This window comes from Ostrinia nubilalis, chromosome 24 (genome assembly GCF_963855985.1).
Source record: "Ostrinia nubilalis chromosome 24, ilOstNubi1.1, whole genome shotgun sequence".
In the NCBI taxonomy this organism is placed as follows: Eukaryota; Metazoa; Arthropoda; class Insecta; order Lepidoptera; family Crambidae; genus Ostrinia; species Ostrinia nubilalis.
Window position 1 is genome coordinate 11,381,665 of NC_087111.1, and position 21,887 is coordinate 11,403,551.

The 21,887-nt window shown below is 36.0% G+C and overlaps 1 protein-coding gene across 1 annotated transcript in view; it reads left to right on the forward strand.

Moving 5' to 3' along the window:
- The first annotated feature begins 1,523 nt into the window (after positions 1-1,523).
- Positions 1,524-21,887, forward strand: part of LOC135083939 (ABC transporter G family member 23) — a 134,493-nt gene continuing 114,129 nt past the window's right edge. The window contains exon 1 of the mRNA XM_063978704.1: positions 1,524-1,720. The gene's annotated coding sequence lies outside the window, so the exon portion shown is untranslated. The remainder of the gene's footprint in view (positions 1,721-21,887) is intronic.

Consider the following 21,887-nt stretch of genomic DNA (forward strand, 5'->3'; position numbering starts at 1 on the left):
CATAACAACAATGTTAAGATCGTTGTGTTTTGGCAGTTGGAGGGCAAGAGTGCCAGTTCCGTGGTTGAGGATTCGTGAAGTCGCTTCCACCTTCAGCTTGGTCATCAAGTTGGTGAGATGCAAGCCAAGAACTTCTCCATAGTAGGTAAAAAATTATGCAATTTGTTTTTATTATCTAGAAAGCAGCCTTGGGGAATATTAACGTCAATTAGGCTGCTATTGCCTAAAATGATGATGATTTTGAAATAACCTTCAAATAAATGGAATATTAACAGCCTGAGGACACACATGTGGTTCTCTGTACTCAAATGTCACAAGTCTGGTCCACTTGTGATTTTTTTGCGTCTACATTTAGTGCATCATTAACTTTTTGCGCTGTATTTACGTTATGGTATTACTTGGGGACCAGTTTTTTGATCCGTGAAGAACTAATAGTCAAATTGTATTAATGGTTAAATATTAACAAAATACTTATAAACTAATGGTTGAAATTGACTCAAAGTAATTGTATAGTACTGTTTAAAAGTTTTTCTGATATTCAACCATTAGTCGCTTAACACGGATCAAAAAACTGGCAATCTAAAGCTGGTCTGACGAAGGAGGCGGAAAAAAATTGTTTAAAATACATACTAATAATGTTTTTATTCTCAATGACGAACTGGAGGTTGGTATAGAGACGTCATACAGTGTTAATTACACATTATGCTCCTGCGAAGCTAAACACGTGTTTACTTTACATGTATAGGGTTCTGTCTGTATTAGGGATGTTATGGATATGTATGTAGTTCCGGTTACGGATATTTTTTTATTTTACGGTTACGGATATCCATCATAACATCCTAGTTCTGTATAAAAATCATTTTGATGTTGCGTAAACATTTGACTCTACAGTCATCTTTGGGTTCTGTATATTAAAACAACATTTCGTTGCGTAAAGATTATTATTTTATGGTCCGTCTTCTATTTGCCCAATCGTCGGAAGAAACCGTTCGGAATTTGAACGGAAAATTCCAAACGGAAAAAATTGAATAAGTGAGTGGTCAGCCTTAATTGACTTACAATTATCATCTTTTCTATTGATTTAAAATGCGATGTACCAAAATCGGTAAAAAACCGGGCTTGAAAAAAAGTTTATTAGTTGAAAAAATGGGTTAACGACATTAACCTGTTATTATTTTTCATGAAAATAAATATTTCGTTTTTAATTTGCACTGTAAACCTGTATGCGAAATCGCGAAGACTATAGGACGCTCTCGATGGCGCAGTAATAACTAATAATTATGTTGACACTAACTAAACCTAACAGCCTCACTGGACGCAGCTTATTTACCTATTGCGAAAACGGACAAACAACCATTAGTATATTGCAGCATGTAGTATTACACTAGCTATAACGCGGCCATTTTGGAACGGCCGCGCGTGCATGCGGAAATGCAAGCGGTGCACAGCATTTTCCAATGATCGGTTGATCAACTCGAGGCTCGGGCTTCTCGTAAACAAGGAATCGCCACAGCCGGCGTAGCCACCAACCGCGACGAACGTGGCGAAACGCACTCCATCGTATTCGGGATTCCAAACTCGAATTTGAGTGTTTTGGCGCGAATACACCCGTTGTGACAGTGACATATTCTTTTTTTTATAAATAATAAACAGTGTGTTGTTAATTGAGTGACATTAAAAACTTTTTGGTATTTGCGTATTGGATTTATTGAAATCGCTGGTGAGTTTTTATTTGATTTAATATTATAAGTTTGTTAAGTTATGCAAGTGTTTTCTCCTAATTTTTATGTAATGTATCGATTGTAATGACGTAGGGCGTTTCGTTCGTAAATGAAAAAGTAAAAGTTTGACGGTGTATTGTCAAATTGTCGGCGAGTTAACGTACGGTAAGAAATCAAGGTGAGGAGAAAGTGGCTCGGGCGTGCCGGCGCAACCTGTGCGAAGATGACGCTTCTCTATAGGTACTTTATAGTGTACACATTACCCATTCAGTTCCGGGTTTGGGTGGGTGTTTTACATTTAAAAGTACCCACATATTTCACTAAAAAAGAAAACTCACGCAAAGGCAACTACTGATTCTGCTTTCGGGAAACTTTAACATTTGTTTTTGAACAAAAAACTACAGTTAATTAGTTTGTTTTGAGAGAATTGCAGCAGATAATTATTAAGAACAAATCCTAATTCTCAGATATAAGAGTCTCATAAGTCATCCTAAGTAAATAAATGAACAATCTTTGATAAATGCAGTCTCACAAAGCTGAAATTACTTAGAAAAGTCTATAAATAAAATAGGTACTTAAGTATTTAAACGACCAGCAGGTGAAAACTTAGAATCGAGGGACATGACCCTATAATAGAAACCAGTATATTTACATTTATCCGACAGTACCGTTGACCAACCGACTTTGGAAGTGACGTAATGGGCCTCTTCGAAGCTAAATGTAAACAAATAAGAGGTCATGAAGTTGAGAACGACGACACACGCTAACACTGGCACTGGCAATCTTAAAGGTTTTAAAAGAAAAACTTTTTGGTGATAAAACAAAAAAGAAAAGTATTCTAAACTTAAAATGTAAGGCACCAAAAAGGTATTAGTTCAATGTTGAAGCACATACTAGGCAAGCCCGTATCACAAAATGAAATAGAAAAGTTTTTTTACACAAAAAGCAAGCCACAATATAGACAACAAATTAAAGCCGAGTTGCACCACCTTACTTTTAACCATAACTCTAACCATAGTCGGTGTTGTTACCCGACTGCGCCAGAAAAAGGTTATGTTTTTTGTTTGGAGTTGTTTGACACACGTTTGACGAGTTAAAAGAAGATGGTGCAACCCAGTCTAATTCTGATAAATTATTGGTTGCGATTCATGTCATTAATTTAATACGCGGAAATATGTCTTGATAGGTACTCGATGCCAGTCCTATAAAACAGTTTATGGGTCATAACCATAACCATCAAATATGACCTTGAGAGGATACCTGACGTACCTACACTTTGAGCGGTGGTAATTAAAGTTGTTGACTAACAAAACTATATATCATTGCATTATCTGCACCATCATCATTATCATCAGATCGTTTAATTTGTCAGAGGCAAATGGAGCATACGGCCTACAGCCTACACTCCCCACACTGTCCAGTATCTGAGAGACTTCATAGGAGTAGCATGAATACAATGACGTAGTGTGGGCAAGCCATTCGGTGGACGGACGATCTAGTAAAGATTACAGGTAGCTCCTGGATGGGTAGCGCAAAACCGTCCTGGAAATCCTTAGAGGAGGCCTTTGTCTAGCAGTGGACGAAACGAACGAAGCTGAAGTAGCAATGAGCAGGGCACATAGTACGCAGAACTGACGGCAGATGGGGTAGCAATGTTCTGGAGTGGAGGCGTGTGACGTACCGGAAAACGCAGAGTAGGACGTCCACCCACAACAAGCTCATGGAGGTAGCAGATAGGCGCTGGATGAAGGCCGCTACCAACTCAGCAATGTGGAACTCATGGGGTAGGCAGAACGGCCTATGTTCAGCATTGGACGTCCTAATTGTTAATTATGAACGAACATAGGCAATGTAATAGAATAATCGAAGTAATCGAACGCTTGTCGCATCGCATACAATGCGACACGTGATTATGACAATAAAGTCACCTTGTCAACTGGACCAGTAATTGGCTATTACCCATACCTCATTTGCCTCATTAGCTATTCCATTGTTAGGTGTTGCATCGCCGGAACACGACCCTGCGTTGCTCGATAATAACAATAATAACCACTACGCTTAATGACCATCCGATAATGAAATCGGTAATTTAATTTAATGACATTATCTAATATAATTCGTGCTATTAATTATCCATTGTAAGAGTATGTTATCGCGAAACCTGACAGTTTTATAATCGTTGATCAGAAATCAAGACCTTTCAGTTGGTCCTTTGAAGACAGTATTGCCGGATGGGGCAATAAGTTCTAATAAATATTACAACTTCCTTCGACAAATTTCTACCAAAATGGGGAGAAAATGCTATTTTCGTCTGAAGATAAAACGAAAATTCCCATTTTCTTCCATTCATGAGAAACCAATCGAGAAAAGATGGGAATGTCCCTGGAATTTTGAAGCATAAAAAAAAATTGTTGCTCGCAAGAAAGAAGCGTTACTTTTTCCCGTTATGTTCATATTGGGGCTCATAAACTCACTATTCACTAGTCAAGTATTTACGTTAATTAATCAAGAAACAAATGAGTATTTAGTGACATATTATTAATAACTAATGTTCCACTTTATTTCATTTTCAATGTCTAATTGTATTACCTTTATTTACGTCAGTTACTTATTTCATTTCACTTGTTAGGTTTACATAACTAGGCGGTAGTTGGTAGATTTGTGACACTGGAGAATTCCAATGGCAGATACGGTTGCTGGATTAAATCTTGCCGTATTGAGCACGAGAATTGATTGTCAGAATTAATAGGTGTTTTCGTATCTATCTATTCATATGAACCTGTTTTACCTAGGTGCATCATGATTATCAGTTATCCAACTCTATGAGTTACTTAGGTATACTTTTGAAGTTTTGGTTCTATCTGTCAAACGCTCATTGGCTGAATTTTGGATAGGATCTAAGAATCTTGTGATGCGTGTGTGAAATATGGGCAGACAACGTCACGCAGAATGTTCGTAAGTGCCAAATCTTAATATAAATTGAACAAAAAATATCCCTGAAAAAGAAAACGATCGCATAGATGTCAGTATTGTCAGTTTCAGCTGTAAGTCCCTTATTTTGAAGTTCATAAGTGCCAAATCTTGATCTAAATTGAACAATAAATATCCCTGAAAAGGAAAACGATCGCATAGATGTCAGTTTCAGCTGTAAAAACGCAGCTATTCAGTCCAAACGGGCGCAAAATCTGGCCTGTTGCAATCCAGCTGAAATGGAAGTGATTCGGTTCAGTAACACAGCCGAAAGCATACATTACGAAAACGGCGAGTTTCCTCGATTAACCACGTTATTACTAGTTCTTACTAATCAACGACTGCACGTGAACGAGCGGACGGCATATACGCTCCACATACAGAACGAAACGGATCTGTGGACTAGTAAAGAATTGCATTTCGTTCGTTGTTTGTTGTGTGCGTAAGCGCAGCGTGTCGACGGCCTGCCTGATTGGCAGACGACCGTTAACAGCACTTGCAGGCTGACTTGAGTCTATTTATTTCATATCATTCTAGCAAAACAATTGGGGAGGAGATACCTACAATCAGCGTATATTAGGTTAGGTACACGTATTCTTCTTCTTCTTTGGCTGTCACAAGTGTCTGAAGTGGCTCTATCAAACCAGCGAGCGACCACTGGATCTACTGTTTGCTTTGTATAATTTTTATCAGTTCATTCATTCGCATTGAATTGACTGAAAATAATAAACCTATGCTGTGCATGTTAACGCATTCACAGTTCATGAAAATTATGTTTCTGTCAGTCTGATAGACCATGTATTCTTTCTCTTTTGAATTAAATTGAATAATCCTAATACAACTACATAATGACACAGTGTACGGCTTGATGTACCGTTGTCTGTACACTGTATTCAGAATTCACTGTAGATTCAACGAGTATAAATGCCATATGCATATGTATTTCTAGTAGCAGGAAATGCTGCCAATTTCACTTGCGACCTGTTTTTAGGGATAGCTCAGTAGTTTTTGCTATGCGTTCAATGTCATTAAAATTAATGACGCCGTTGTCGTCGCTAATTGACTTTATTCATTAGCTTGTGACGCGTTAAAGATGATTATCATCAGAAATAAACAGTGTAAGGACATGTTGGCAAGACTTAAGCCTTGCATATGAGTTGACGAAGCTGGACGAAGCTTTTATAGATGACCCACGCTGAACTGTCCCACCAAACTCAATGACAGGGGGGCGCTACCATCGTTCAACTATATGGTTTCCAACATGGCAAAAATCGGAACCAACGATCCGGTATTGACGGTGGCGCCCCTCTGTTAATGTCATGGATAGGACAGTTCAGTATTTTGGAACTATACTTAATAATTTTGTATTATGCTTCTTTACCTAGGTACGCCCAAAGTAAGTAAGTAGCCAAAAAGTTCGCAACACGTTTTTGTGACAATTGAAATAAGGTTGTGCTATCAACTTTTTGGTCACTTTGGGTGTCATTAACTATTTGACGCTGACTGTATATCTTATTCCTATTACGTGACTCTTGTGTACCTAGGATCTACTGCTTGACCGCTAGTAGAATCCCAACCAGTGTAGGTAACAGAAATCAGGAAAGAAACATCAAGTGACCAAAGCTTGCTTAATTTGCACCAAGCTCCTGTAGTAATTAGGACTAAAATAACCAGTCTGCTTGTGACCACGGCTACAGCATATCAGCCGAAATGTCAAGCCGTGAGTACATAATGTAACTCAATCATAAATATCACGTTTAGACCCGTGTCTTTCTATTTTAGTTGAAATGGGACGCGAAAGTTTAAAATCTAATAGAACTAAATGGGTTCCTCAAAACTGGCTGGAATGTCGAAAATGTCTAATCATTCGGCACAGCCGTTTTCCACCGCGTCCCACATAAGACCCGTCTGTTATTTTATTTAGTAAAATAAAATCCAAACCACTGAAGTAACAGCAGCCATAGAAGTTTCACCAAGTGACCAAAGCGTATTTAGACTGCACCAAACTCCTGTAGTAATTAGGACTAAAATAAGTTCCTCAAAACTGGCTGGAATGTCGAAAATGTCTAATCATTCGGCACAGCCGTTTTCCACCGCGTCCCACATAAGACCCGTCTGTTATGTAACGTTATGACTATCAGCCGACACCTTTCACTTGCCTGGTCCTTTTAATCGACGGACGTTGCCACATTTCTTTGCGGTATTGCTGCGAATGCTAAAACGGTATGTTAGGAGCTAATGGCGATTATTATAGCTAACTAGCTTTTGCCCGCGGCTTCACCCGCGTGAAAAGTTAGTCACAGATCGTCATAAATTGTAGCCTATATGTTATTCCGGGTTATAAACAATAATGCTGTAAAGATTCATCAAAATCCGTTTAGTAGTTTTTGCGTGAAAGAGTAACAAACATCCTGACATCCACACAAAATTTCGCGTCTATAATATTAGTAGGATTATCTAATACCTTAGTGGCAACTAGACAAGAAGCAAGTAAACTTTAGTGGCATTGGGCAGGACACATGATTCCGTTAGGGCAGAATAGTTCTCGAGTGGCGACCACGGATTGCGTTTTTCGCAATGTGGTCAGTCCTTGCACTCGATGGAATGACGTATAATCCTATAAAAACTCATAAAAACTCATAAAACTCATTTATTTCTGTAAGTAGGCTTTAAAAAAGCACTTTTACACGTCATACACATAGAGCTAACTACGCACCTCGCTGGAATGCGAGTTCCCCTCCCACTTACCCGCACACCTCTCCGCGTTCGCCCTGTCCGTAGAGCGTCGATGTGACGTCACGGCCACCAGGTGCGCAGTTAAAGTCCACCTAGATGGGGGCAGCGCAAGACTGATGGTTGTGATATTCCTTGGGGCTTTGTCCAGCAATGGACGTCCTATGACTGAAATGATTATGAATATCTGACGGCAAGCAAGACATCGCTTCAAATGGTTATGTCATTTTCAGTATACGGAGGATTCCTAACACCCGTATTTCACAAACGATGCTTGCTTAAGTGAAGCAGCAACGCTAAGCGAAGTCGAACACACGTTGAATAGAGCTATGTGTTTGGTTCGTGTGTGTCACTCCGCCACTCAAGTATTGTCTATGTTACAATGTGTAGGTTTTTGGGACCCTGTGCATCCATGCGCACTGTGAGACCTCATAGTAATGTTAATGTCCTTTGTCTTGAAGACATACGACGAACAGATCATCGTCACTGACAGAACGGAAGTTTAACATTAAATAACAATTTTTCTGACCTTTTTTGGCATGTTACCGACTTTAAAACGAAGGAAATGTTCATGTTGACAAGCGTTTGTCTACATGCTTGCGTATTGATTCTTGCAAATAGTAAATGAGTCATGCAATGTTGAGTTATCTTGATGATTTTGCATAGCGATGAGCATACCTTGTGGACTTTGAAGCTATTTTTTATTAATCTTCAGGCAAATGAATCATAGATTTTGACGCCGACAAGTCTTTTTTCTGACGCAACTTTGTGTAAACTCCTTCAATAATGTCTTCAGCGAGAATTCGGAAAAACTTTCTCTAATGTTAACAGAGTCCTATCCTCGTTTATCCTGCTGGGGTTATTGTCTATTGGTCAAAAAGTCGGTCATCATCACACTTTTGTGTGTTTCATACATGAAAAGTAAATTCGTCATAATGCAATTACGTGTCAAAGTTTTTTACGATTTTTCCTGTGACGCGTCGGTCGACTTTGACAAAATTGTCAATAACATTTCTTCAACCACGATCTTGCCATGATGGTATTGACGTTGTATGTTACAGTCTTTTTTATTAAATTCTCTTTTTCTAGTGTACCTAATCGTGATTAGTGGACAACACAAGTGAGGCTATCATTTGACTGACCATTTAATTTTTATTTATTATTTCCAATAACTCGTAAATATAAATTAAACTTATTGTTTAACCATTTCTGTGTAGCCGGATTACCGGGTCCGGTGTTGCGAACCGGAAACCGGATTGTAACTATTATCTTGGGTTTGGCAACATTAATAGGCTGTACATCTGTTTCCGGCTACAAATTTTAAATGGGGAAGAGGAAGGCCATAAGTAGATGGAAATGGTACAGACTACGTGCAGTAATCGGTTATTTTAGTAATAGAAAAAAAAAATCTGATGAGCTTCGTAGAAATTGGGTAAAGCCTGGTAAGCGGTAAGAAAGGTAGTGAGTTCAATTCTCACATGAGGCATTAAATTTTTGCTTAGATGTTATAAAGATAATCTGCTTTAGGGCTATACAAATACAACAATACTCGTAAAACAAAAAATGGAGTAGCTAAACTTAGCAATTTAAAGTTACTTCGGCAATTTACAATAGAAAACCCCATATGTACGAATACAACGGTGACCATGAAAAAGGTGTACGTAAAGGAAGCCGCCTCCGATAAGCAACCATGTCAAAGTTCAAGTGAGACGTAAATGGTTCTTGGGAAAAAACTTCCGTATTCCGTACCGTCATGTAGATGGATGGAGGAAAACTGGTGACTTTTTCGGTATAAATTTCTTCCGCTCCATCAAAACTGAGGGTTAACTGGTCGATTGATGTCGGTAACCTATAGCGTAGGTCTTCCCAAACTTTTTTTATTGTGACGCTATTGGGTATTTGCGTTTTTTTGCAAACTCCCCTCCCCTCCCTGATCAAAACTAAGGACCGTGTTTCGAAATAAGTTTTATCAGAAAATAACAAAAACGAAACATAACGAAAATAATTATTTTACTTTGATGAATGGCTTCTAATTAGAAGAATGTGTCAAAAACTTACTGATGGATAAAAATGTACAAAAAAAATATCTATTAATATGAACTTAATACATTTATTAATATTAACTGAATACATCAGGAAATATTATGTAAATCTATACTTGTTAGAGGAGAATACAAAAGTAAAAAAAATAACATGGTCCAACATTTTTATAATTACTTGCCTTGGTTTCTTTGCAACGGTATTTTTTATTCACTATTTTGTAATAGAAAAGAAAGAGATCACGTGTCCGATCTTAGATGCATTCCATAACCGGTTCCACCCGGTTTAGTCCGAGTCGATGACCTAGTGGTCACTTCGAATTTTGACCTTGCAACACCGACCTTGAGATGCACCCGAAATTAGACCTAGTATTATGAGGATTAAAGGTCAAATTTAAGCTTTAGATACCAATGTGTGTTACGTAATGATTTTGTAAAAGCCAGGTCAAGGTTTTTGAGGGAACTCAAAATAATGAATGAAGTAAACATAAGAAGGTTAAGTTTCTGGTATTGGAAGATTGTTTCCTATATTTTTATGGGTTTATTCAATGACGTATATTATATTGACTGAGATTCTAGCGCTGCTTCTTCTCAGCACTGGCCCATTTATTGTCCCGAAGCAGTGGTAAGGTTAATACTGGGACGTGTAAAAGTGCTTTTTAAAAGCAGACTTGCAAAAATAAAATTAGTCTTAAAAACAAATTAAAAAGCAAAGTAGAGCCGACAAGTATTTCTTAATATACTGAAACTAAAGAAAACATAAATCATAACTTTCCTAGATGATCTAGAAGCAGGTTAGTGCAACAAAGGCATCATTTATAAAACTTAATACTATTGTAACCCATTGTACTTTACCTACATAGTTGGCTCATTGCAAACTGATCAGTCGTATAGACAAACAGTCTTTTTCTTTTACTTAAATATAAGTATTATGGAGTTGTTTAGTCTTAAATTAAATGATTTGATTGAAGTGTTAAAGTAGCACCTTTTAGGTCATATAAAGTGTGCTTTACCATGATGTGCTACCACCTAGGTTGAATTTTCCGTTGGTAAGTAGTTTGGTATATTAAAATGGTAATGTCGAAAAGCTTTATGAATGGCTCATTGCGTTATTTCCTAACTTTTCCGTTGAGATTATTTCTGTTGTCTTATTCGTTACTAGCGGCCGCCCGTGACTTCGTACGGAGTGGGATACGGTTAGGGATGGAGTTTAGTAAAATCCTTTCTTAGCGGATGCCTACGTCATAACATCTGCCTGTATGCCAAATTCTGAAATTTGGCATGCTGCAAACTGGACGGATCGGGTCAGCCCATGGTTTGGGCTGTGCGTTGATAGATCACTATGTCAGTCAGTCAGTTACCTTTGAGTTTATTTGAACTTTTTTCACTTATACTGCTTTTCGACACATACAGATAGATCCTAAAATTAACAAAGACACAGTGACCGGAGGTAGCCGTGCTTAAGATGCATCGAAAAAGTCTATTAAATCTCTAGAAAAGTTTTATAAATTTTGAGATATAACCAATATATTTAAGTCCATGAAAAAGTTTGATGAGTTTCGAAGTATGATCAGTTTTCATCATCATCATCACCATTTCAGCCATAGGACGTCCAGTGCTGAACATAGGCCTCCCCCAATGCTTTTCATGTTGAACGATTGGTAGCGGCCTACGTCCAGCGCTTCCCTGCTACCTTTATGATCAATCAACAAGAGCTTCCTCGTTGCTTGTGGATAAAAAAAAGATTAGTCATTACTTATTATACTTATTCGAAGCTTCTTAGGTCTACCTCCGAAGTCAGAGTGACGTACTAATTTTGGGTCACCCTGTATGTAATGTTGAAATAATGACATAGAATACGTATGAACCTCCAAGTTTAGATTTGCCTGCGTTTGACCACTGGGTCAGTGTCACCATGGTTGTTAGTTCCGTGGGACGGACACCAACAAACTTCAGACTATACATTTTTGTTGCAAAAACAACTCTTATAACAACGGAATAAGATCCAGCAGTGTCCAACTTAACGTGCTGTCCGTACAATATTGTCCATTGTTCTTACTCGCGCTTTCAGTGTGAATTATTCTAATGTGTTTACATTACTTTGTTATTTTAATCTTTCAACAAATAACCCTGTATTTTCTTTGTCTGTGTGTTTACTTAGGTAACAATGTCCGTGTGCTGTGAATAGAAATGTATTCTAAATCAATATAATATGTTTTACGCAATGGAAAATTACACTTGGGAAAAATCTATATTTTGTGGAAATAATCATTCAGAAGATCCAGGGTATAATCGTTGATGTACAGGTGATTTATGTATACAGAAAGATTAAACCGTTAATTTATCGTCAAGTATTTCACAATGTTTATATTTCCACCTTATTTTGTTACGATAAATGTAGAGATAATGTGTAAACAGATTTTACTTATTTCTTTCTTTCTTTTTTGCCATATAAATTGATAATTACGCCAAACTTAGGTTGAGTTGCGTCATCTAACTTTAACTTTGACAAATGTTAAAAATCTGTCAAACTCCATACAAAAAGCACCGGTTATTGTCATTGTTACGGTTAAAATAAAGTGGTGCAACTCAGCCTTAATGTTATAAGGATTATCTGCCAGTCAAGATTTTGAAGTAAAGATATCGTGATTAACTTTATTTGAATAAGGTGATACAAAATGGAGGCGCAGTAAATTGTATACTTTTGACAGTAAACTCGACTTTTCACCTACATTTTTAAGTGTGGAAATCGTGTGAAGTTTGTGGACCCATTAACACCTTCCGACCACCATCCCACGAGTGCTGTCACTGCTTGTCTGACGAAACGTCAACAAAGTGTCAAGGTGACGCGTGACGCTTGGGAAATTCGTTTACTATGCTCACGATGCGGCAAGTGATTGTAGTGATGGGGCACGGAGGTCTGAATCGAGAGGTTAATCGATTCATTTGATGATTCACTTACATTTTCGTTTTGATCGATTGGTTGTGACTTTTTATCTAACTTTTTTTAATAATAATTGGTAACACTCATCTTAAAGTTATAATGAAAAAAAATATCTTAATTTTAAGTTTGCTGAATTGACTTTCAAACATTCTAATACCACCACTTCTACCAATAAATAATGATATGTCAATTTTTTTTTACTTTTTGATAGTAAATCTGATCTGACTTAAAATAGGCCACCGTAATAATTCGTAGATTCTTTAGGCAATATAGAAATTTCATCCCATATTTAAGGTATTTTCCGCTATCGCACCACCATGATAATTGATTGCCTACAATCAATTTGAAGTAAATAAATAAGATGGATAACATTGCTTAATTTGGAGATAAGCTAATACGCAACCATCAATCAATTATAAAGACTACTTACATTGAGGAATTTGAGTCTTTTAAATTCAATTTTCAGTCTTTAAGGTTATTTATTTATCACCAAACGTTAATCAATGTCGACCACCAATCGATTAAGAATCGTAGCGACATCGTAATCGTATGCAACTGCACATCACTATCATAATATCCTTGATTCGAGATCAGTATGCAGGCTGTGTCCAAGCGGTCGTGTTTACACGCGTGCAGACGAAATCGCGGCTAATAGAGGTGCCTTTTGTCTTAATGCATTGCACTTGGACACGGTAACACTTATGATATAGACTAAGAGCTAGTGAACGCCAGACCTACGTCATTTTATAAAAGCTGAAAGTTTTTTAGCGTTTTCTCCCAATATAGGATATAATGTTGGTGAAATATGAAGTTTTGGTCATGGTGGCTTTGGGAGCTACCTTAAAAAAACTGTCTGGCAAGGAGTTGGAACTGTCAAAACTGTCTGGCTGTTGGGGAAAATACTTCTAATTATTGCCCAGATATTATACATAGAAATCAGATTTAATGGTATGACGTTAGTAGAATTACAGTCTATTCTATTGAATATGCAGAAAAAGCCACCGTAAAAGTTAGAAAAAGCCACCGTAAATAAAAAACTTAGTTCATTTTTATTAAAAAATGCTATTGTAAAGCAGAATTTAGGTGTCCTAAATTATTCCGTGTAAAAGACATCAACGCGTTACCAAACTAGATCACATTTTGTTACATTTGGATAATACAATCAATTATGTGCTTTATTAATGTTTTTTAAAATCTATTTTAGCTTAAATGTAAAAATATACACAGAATTATTTATTATTCGAAATATAAACATAATCAATATTACAAAAGTTGCGACTGGATATAGGTACGAGTACTAGCTAAGGTCAGGCCTCCGTCACTCGCCTATGCCGGCCGAGATAATTACCTACAGCGCGCGACAACTTCAAGTTGCAAATCAGTCAGGGCCGCACGGTGGGCTGATATTAGAGCTTCATAGACTTAGCGTCGCTCAAAAATCAAGTGCCGAATTATGAAAAAATAAATATGCCAATGTGTTCATTTACCAAAAAGGAATATTTTATGTTATGTAACGTTTCTTGATAAAGTTATTATTTAATAAGTTATTGACAATTTCCTTTTTTTTTGTATGGAGCTCAACATTTATTTTTATTTTATTCGTTATTCTTAAGCTTTCTTAAGAAATTGACTTTTGTATTATGTAATGCAACATATAAGCTATGTTATCACCAAGTGTCGCATTTCGGAAATCTTCGGAACATTGTCATTTTGGACTTTAAAATAAAAAAAAATAAAAAATTTAAATCACTGCCAAATTTTGTAAAAATAACTACGCCAATGTGTTCCTTTGCCAAAAAGAAATATTTGATGTTATGTAACTTTTCTTGATAAAGTTATTATTTAATAAGTTATTGACAATAATTACTTTTTTTTTGTATGGAGCTCAACATTTATTTTTATTTTATTCGTTATTCTTTAGCTTTCTTAAGAAATTGCTTTTTGTATTATGTAATGCATCATATAAGCTATATTATCACCAAGGGACGAATCCCGGAAACCCTCGGAACATTGTCATTTTCGACTTTAAAATAAAAAAAAAACGAAAAAGAAAACTGCAATGTTATGTACTTTCTTCCGTACTACCCTAACGAGGTGAAGAACTAAGCACGTTTTTTATATTGGTGTTCCCAGGAGGCCTAATCCACATGATTACTAAGGTTACTATAATATAATATTTGTTTTATGGAAATTAAGCCAGTTTGAAGTTAAGTTTATTGGTTACACTCAAGAGCCACTTTCTGAATCTACAAAAGTAAAGCTTTCTTTATCAGTATCAGCCTAGACATGAAATTGATCATTTATAGTGGACTTTTTGGTGGTGTTGAAAACCTTTCTTGATGGCAATTACGTCTAAATTATTCATTTCTGTTGATATGGCTTTGCAAATATCACATCGCTGCTTGTGCAGAGCTGCCATTTATCAACGATATTATTTGTGTATCTATCAAGTGAGAATCAGTTATTACGAGATTGTTTTGCTTCCAGAATTTTATTAAGATCTATTAAATTTTCAATTTCCGCGTCCATTAAGTTTTTTTCATTGTTAACATTAAAATAGGTCGACAATAATTAAATGCAGCTTATTTTGAATAAAAAAAAATGGGTCTCCTTCATAAATTTGAAAAAGAAATGAGTCGATAGTAAAAAGTGGAGCTAGAAACCTTATTTTCCCTTATCCATTTTATCTGGAGACATCAAACCGAACGTTCATTTAGGCACTTACAAGTAGCCCTAAAACGCTAGAATCATTATTTTCGCAAATTTTGTTTCGCAGACCAAACTATACAACGTACATGGAGCTCTACATACGTATATGCCTGCAAGCATACAAAATTATTGCTCACGGAAAAGATATTTACTTCCAATCAGAAAGCACTACACCACGCTCGAATTTTGCAGGAGAGCAACTAATGAAGATATTTTACACAATTTATTTTTAAAATCTGATTCTCAGATATAGATAATAATATAAACTTCATAGAAAACACAAAGTTTTATCAACAGCAGCAAAAAGTTTGATCAAATGATCAATTTGATGATGAGGCTGATACTGATACTGAAAGAAAGCTTTACTTTTGTAGACATTAGCCTATTTCACGGTTCAGAAACTGACTCTGAATAACCAATAAACTTAACTTCACACTGGCTTAATTTCCATAAAACATATTTTAATAATCTTACAAGTGGATTAGGCCTCCTGGAAACACCACTATAAAAAAACGTGCTTAGTTCTTCACCTCGTTAGGGTAGTACGGAAGAAAGTACATAACATTGCAGTAATTTTTTTTTCGTTTTTTTTTTATTTTAAAGTCGAAAATGACAATGTTCCGAGGGTTTCCGGGATTCGTCCCTTGGTGATAATATAGCTTTTATGATGCATTACATAATAAAAAAAGCAATGTCTTAAGAAAGCTTAAGAATAACGAATAAAATAAAAATAAATGTTGAGCTCCATACAAAAAAAAAGTAATTATTGTCAATAACTTATTAAATAATAACTTTATCAAGAAAAGTTACATAACATAAAATATTTCTTTTTGGCAAAGGAACACATTGGCGTAGTTATTTTTACAAAATTTGGCAGTTATTTAAAGTTTTAATTTTTTTTTATTTTAAAGTCCAAAATGACAATGTTCCGAAGATTTCCGAAATGCGACACTTGGTGATAACATAGCTTATATGTTGCATTACATAATACAAAAAGCAATTTCTTAAGAAAGCTTAAGAATAACGAATAAAATAAAAATAAATGTTGAGCTCCATACAAAAAAAAAGTAATTATTGTCAATAACTTATTAAATAATAACTTTATCAAGAAAAGTTACATAACATAAAATATTTCTTTTTGGCAAAGGAACACATTGGCGTAGTTATTTTTACAAAATTTGGCAGTTATTTAAATTTTTAATTTTTTTTATTTTAAAGTCCAAAATGACAATGTTCCGAAGATTTCCGAAATGCGACACTTGGTGATAACATAGCTTATATGTTGCATTACATAATACAAAAGTCAATTTCTTAAGAAAGCTTAAGAATAACGAATAAAATAAAAATAAATGTTGAGCTCCATACAAAAAAAAAGGAAATTGTCAATAACTTATTAAATAATAACTTTATCAAGAAACGTTACATAACATAAAATATTCCTTTTTGGTAAGGGAACACATTGGCGTATTTATTTTTTCAAAATTAGGCACTTGATTTTTGAGCGACGCTAAGTCTATGAAGCTCTAATATCAGCCCACCGTGGGCCGCCACGCGCTTGTGAGCACACGCGTATTTCTATACACGCTCGGTCGATCATCGTCGCAATCAAGGTTTATTGTTCCAACAGCACTGTTATTCTTCTTTAATGTAAAATCGTAATATTTAGGAATGATAATTAACTGTAGTGATTTAAATAATTTAAAAAACTACACTTTTTAAATAATTTTGAAATACTAATGACTAAAAACTGTAGCAAAAAAATTATTTTAGCTAATAAAACATTAACCTTACTTCACCGTGTCTATTTTACGACACTACACCTTTTAAAACTGTTTGTCCAATTTCGAATTATCGCAACACTGAAGTTTATTAATAGGTACTTTAGAGAAGGTACGATTATACAAACACCACTAGATTAAAGTTTACCAATCGTAAATACAATAAATACTTCTTAAAATTAAGTTTTTATTTATTTAACTTTGCTTAAACAACCCTGACGCTTGAGCTGTGAGGTAGATCAATTATGAACACAAAAAAATTGCGCTCTTGTGAGCGTAGTAGTAAGGTGCGATTTCGAATGCACCATGTGCGTTGGATATTTTGCATTATTATTATTACCGTTAAAATGCCGGCCTCTGATCCTACACAAAGGAGTGCAATTTCTGTTGCTACTATTATGTATTCTGTGCTAAGGTTTTTATTTAGAAATATTTATTGAACTCTTCAAACTTTCACACAACTTTGTAAATCGTACAGTCTTCAGGCAAATATGTATGTTTGTTAATGAATCTGCGTAAAAGATAAAATACAAGATTTTTTCACAAAAATATTGTAACATATTTAATATAAATTATATCACATACAAATAAGATTCATCGCGATTGTTAACAAAACTAATCAAAATGTTAAGCAGTTTTTTCATTCGGTAATAAACATCTCAAGAAGAAATTGATTTCGTTAGACGCATGTGTTTTAATAATAACAATAAATAACTGTTTAAAATTATGAATAGATTTCTACTGTTTTCTATATAAAATGTAAAGTTATTAAACTTGAAAAAAGTCAAATAACTGAGATGAGATTTGATCCCACAACCTTTCGCTAATAAGCTACTGAAACATACACCATTCATTCGTTCGTTTCAGTCAAATGTCGTTCATTGCTGGACAAAGGCCTTCCTCAAGGCTTTCCACAATGAACGGTTCTGCGCTGCCCGCATCCAGGTTCTTCCCGCGACCTTTACCAGATCGTCGGCCCACTTAGTAGGATGCCTGCCTACGCCGTGGTCGCCACTCGAGAACTTTTAAACCCCAACGGCAACCATTAGGCTGCGATAATAGCCTTAAAATACCTAAGGATATTTACTTATCTATATTTTAAAAGCGAAAGGTCACACAGATTGACTGACTCACTCATCACGAAATCTCAGAAACTACAAGTGATAGGAGTCTCAAATTTTGCATGGGGGTTCCTTTTAGAACGTAGGTGCTCACTAAGAAAGGATTTTACGAAACTCCACCCCTAAGTGGGTAACACAGGATCCCGCATACGAAGTTGCGGGCGGCCGCTACTCGGCTAGTTATTTATATGATTAAGGTACTAGCTTTCCGCCCGCGGCTTCGCCCGCGTGGAATTTTGTCTGTCACAGAAAAACTTTATCGCGCGCGTCCCTTGTTCAAAAACCGGGATAAAAACTATCATATATCCTTTCCTGGGACTCAAACTATCCCTATGCCAAATTTCATCAAAATCGATTCAGAGGTTTAGGCTTAAAAGCAAGACAGACAGAGTTACTTTCGCATTTATAATATTAGTACAGTTAAGTATAAAACTATAGAAGATTAGTATACAACGCCGCTCTTGTAGCGGAGTTTTGGGCTGACACTGTTTAGGTTTGTTGTCGACACGAAAAGAAGAAGAAGTATAGATTATAGTTATTATCAATTGTCAGCTAAATCACCCTTATTTCTTTCACTATTACACTAACAATAGCAAACATCGCAGCCTGTTTCCACGATTTTATGCCTTGTTATTGTTAACATTACTATAATTATATTACTTTGAACGTTATAGTGGGAAAGTTGTAGAATAAAACAGTCAATTAAGTATAAACCCAAGGGAAATACAGATGAACTAGTTTCAACGATAATAAACCACTGTATTGTTTTAGAAACAATGCGAAAGTTGAGGATAGGTCAAGTATAGGAGTCAAGTGGGCATGAAATCTTTTATAACTTGCTGCCATTGACTCTAACTAGTTCCTTCTCACACTTTTATCAGCATCAGTTTTACTCGTGACTTCGCCCACACGAATTTCGGTTTGTCAGAGTTTAGTAGAGTTTATTGTTCTCCTTTCAAAACCGAGATAACGAACTATCTTATATTTTACTCCTTGACAAATTACCTTCTATCAATATTCCTAATCATATAATCGACATTTCCACCAAACTCAATCGGTTAAACTCCTAAAATCGTTCTGCCTTCCTCCAAAAGTTACTGTGACCTAACTGGGTCCACATTGTATAACTGTTTAAATTAGAAGACCTACCGTATTGAACAAATGATCGTTTATACTTTACGTAAGGTGGAAGAGGTATTGAAACAGTTTCCCTGACGATAAATAGGTTAACAATAGTAATTATTGCAGCAATCACGTCAATTAGCCGGTGTCAGGACGGAGCGAGGTGGCGGCCATCTTGGATGGCTATTATGAGTATTATGAGAGATTATCCGGTCAAATAGGCTTCATTTATGCATATACTAACGCATGTATGTATTCACAAACGATGCTTGCTTAAGTGAAGCAGCAAATCGAACGCACAGCATTAAATAGAGCTCTGTTATTGGTTAGTGTAATCACCCTGTGCGTCCACGCGCACTGTGAGACCTTATAGTATTGTTTGTGAATACGCGCGTAATACCTCTAATGATGTACAAATGGCAGCACAGCAAGTTAAACACTGTGTCATCTTGTGTAGTTGTATTAGACACTATTTTGCAATAACAAAAAATTGGCCAAGTGCGTGTCGTGTCACGCGTAGTAGTCGTCCGTCGTTACCACAATATATTTCAGAAGCAAGCAATTACTTCATCTAAAGTCACTTTTCATATTTCCTTCTAAGGAATTTTTACTGGTTAAGAAATTTAATAATACATGAGTCAAATGGTGAACTAAGTGATCTATCTTAACCGCTATAATTTTCCTTGAAAGCTCATGAAAAGCAGTATTATTACGAATTTTTCCAGATTTTTCAAGCCAACAGTTTAGTTTTTAGAGGGGGGGGGGGGGGACGTTCATTGTCAGGACTACGGAACCCTAAATATGTATATTCTGAGGCGCTGTCGACTGTACAATGTACATATACAACGCTAAATGGTAGACAAATGTAAGTAGTTAATAATAAATCATAGTAATACCACATAATGAGTACTAGCTTTTGCCCCCGGCTTCGCCCAAGTGAATTTCGATCTGTCACAGGTGCTTAAACTTAACTTTATCACGCGAATGTAGGGAACATTTTGTTTTGTTGAAGAAAAAATATCCCAAATTATTTCATGGGTCATTAACTTTCAAATTTTCTGTTTGGCTTAAAGGTTAACTTGTAGAAAACGCCACACACGGCATTAACTTTGCTTTTAGTACCTCAATTTTTATGTGCTTTAAATAACTATTTTACCATATTTCATCTAAATGGTTTCGGTGGTTTATACGTGAAAAGGTAGCAGAAAGACAGTTACTTTTGCATATTAGTACGGGTTGGACTTTAACACTCAAACACTCTTTTGCCAAATGTTTGCAGTTAGCTGACGATATTACGACAAGGTCTTAAAGTGCTCAAATCAAAGTCCTCACTGTGACCTTATTATGTTCGCGAAGCTACTCTAATGGGGCGTCTGAACTAGGGATGTTATGGATATGTAGTTTCGGTTATGGATACGGTTACGAATATTGGAATAATATTATACCGGTTTCGGTTACGGTTACGGATATTTTTTTATTTCGGATATCCGAGTGTTTCGGTTACGGTTATGGATATCTGTGCTAAGTATAGAATGCAAATTCCAATAGAGGTCCAACACAGTACATGCCTTACGAATAGAATGGGTACAGAAGACATTTCTTTGGCTTCTGTCTCCTTCTTTTGGTCTCACTAAAAAGCTTTTATCTTATGGGAAAAAATTCATGTACTTCAAAATGCAATCATTAAATCAGCGTAGGGACTTGCTTGACTCTGCCTACATCCGAAACTATCCGAAACCTTTGAATCGGTTATGGTTACGGTTAGGGATATTGTTTTATTTGGGATATCCGAAAGTTTCGGTTACGGTTACGGATGTCCATAAAATCCCTGGTCTGAATTGAGAATGTTACTAGGTATGCAAAATCACTTGAAACCTTTGTTACAGTTAAGCTTTTACATTTACAAATACATTAGTTTTTATTTCATTCAAAAATACCCAGTAGTTATGATTTTATAGGCATTCAAAATTCGCTTAAATATTGAGTCCCGCCGACGGTCACGTGACCCCGCGTGACGTACATTCACATGTCCGCTCACTAGAAAACGGATATAAACATACTTAAATACATTTTTTTTTTGTAAATACAAACTTATTATACATATTAACACCCAGACCCATCACAGAAATTAAAATTGAACCAAACCCAAACTTGATGCGATTGTATCGTTTTATTGCGAATTACCTTCCAGCTCCATCATTAGACCCTGATTACTATATAGAATTAAAGTACTCATCAATACAAAACGAACGAGCCCAAACTCGATGGATTTAAGTCGTTTTATTATAGAGTTCCTATGGCCACCTTCCAGCTCCATCATCAGATCAGCTCCATGTCATCATAATATTGCATGGTCATCCAAATCACATGTGTTTGCGAAATTTCAGCTTAATCGGTTGCCTGGAAGTGGGTCTTAATTCAGCTTGCAAGATTCCACCCATACAAATATGAGCCAGTCACTGTAATATGACGTCACGCGCATAAAATGGCGGGTTGGCCGCCGCCCGCACTTTTAAAATTCAATATCTTAGAAACTAATTGACGTATCGAAATAATTCTTTCACGTGTATTTTTTATTTTTAACAGAGAATACAGAAAGCTAAAAAACAAAATTAGTGAACATTCTTCATTGTCTTGGAATTTGGAACTCATAACGAAATTAATCAGAAGAATCTAAACAGTTGAATCTGCGTCCTCTTCACCTTTAATTTTTGCTGTGACTGACACCGTGGCCTGACCATATTATCCAA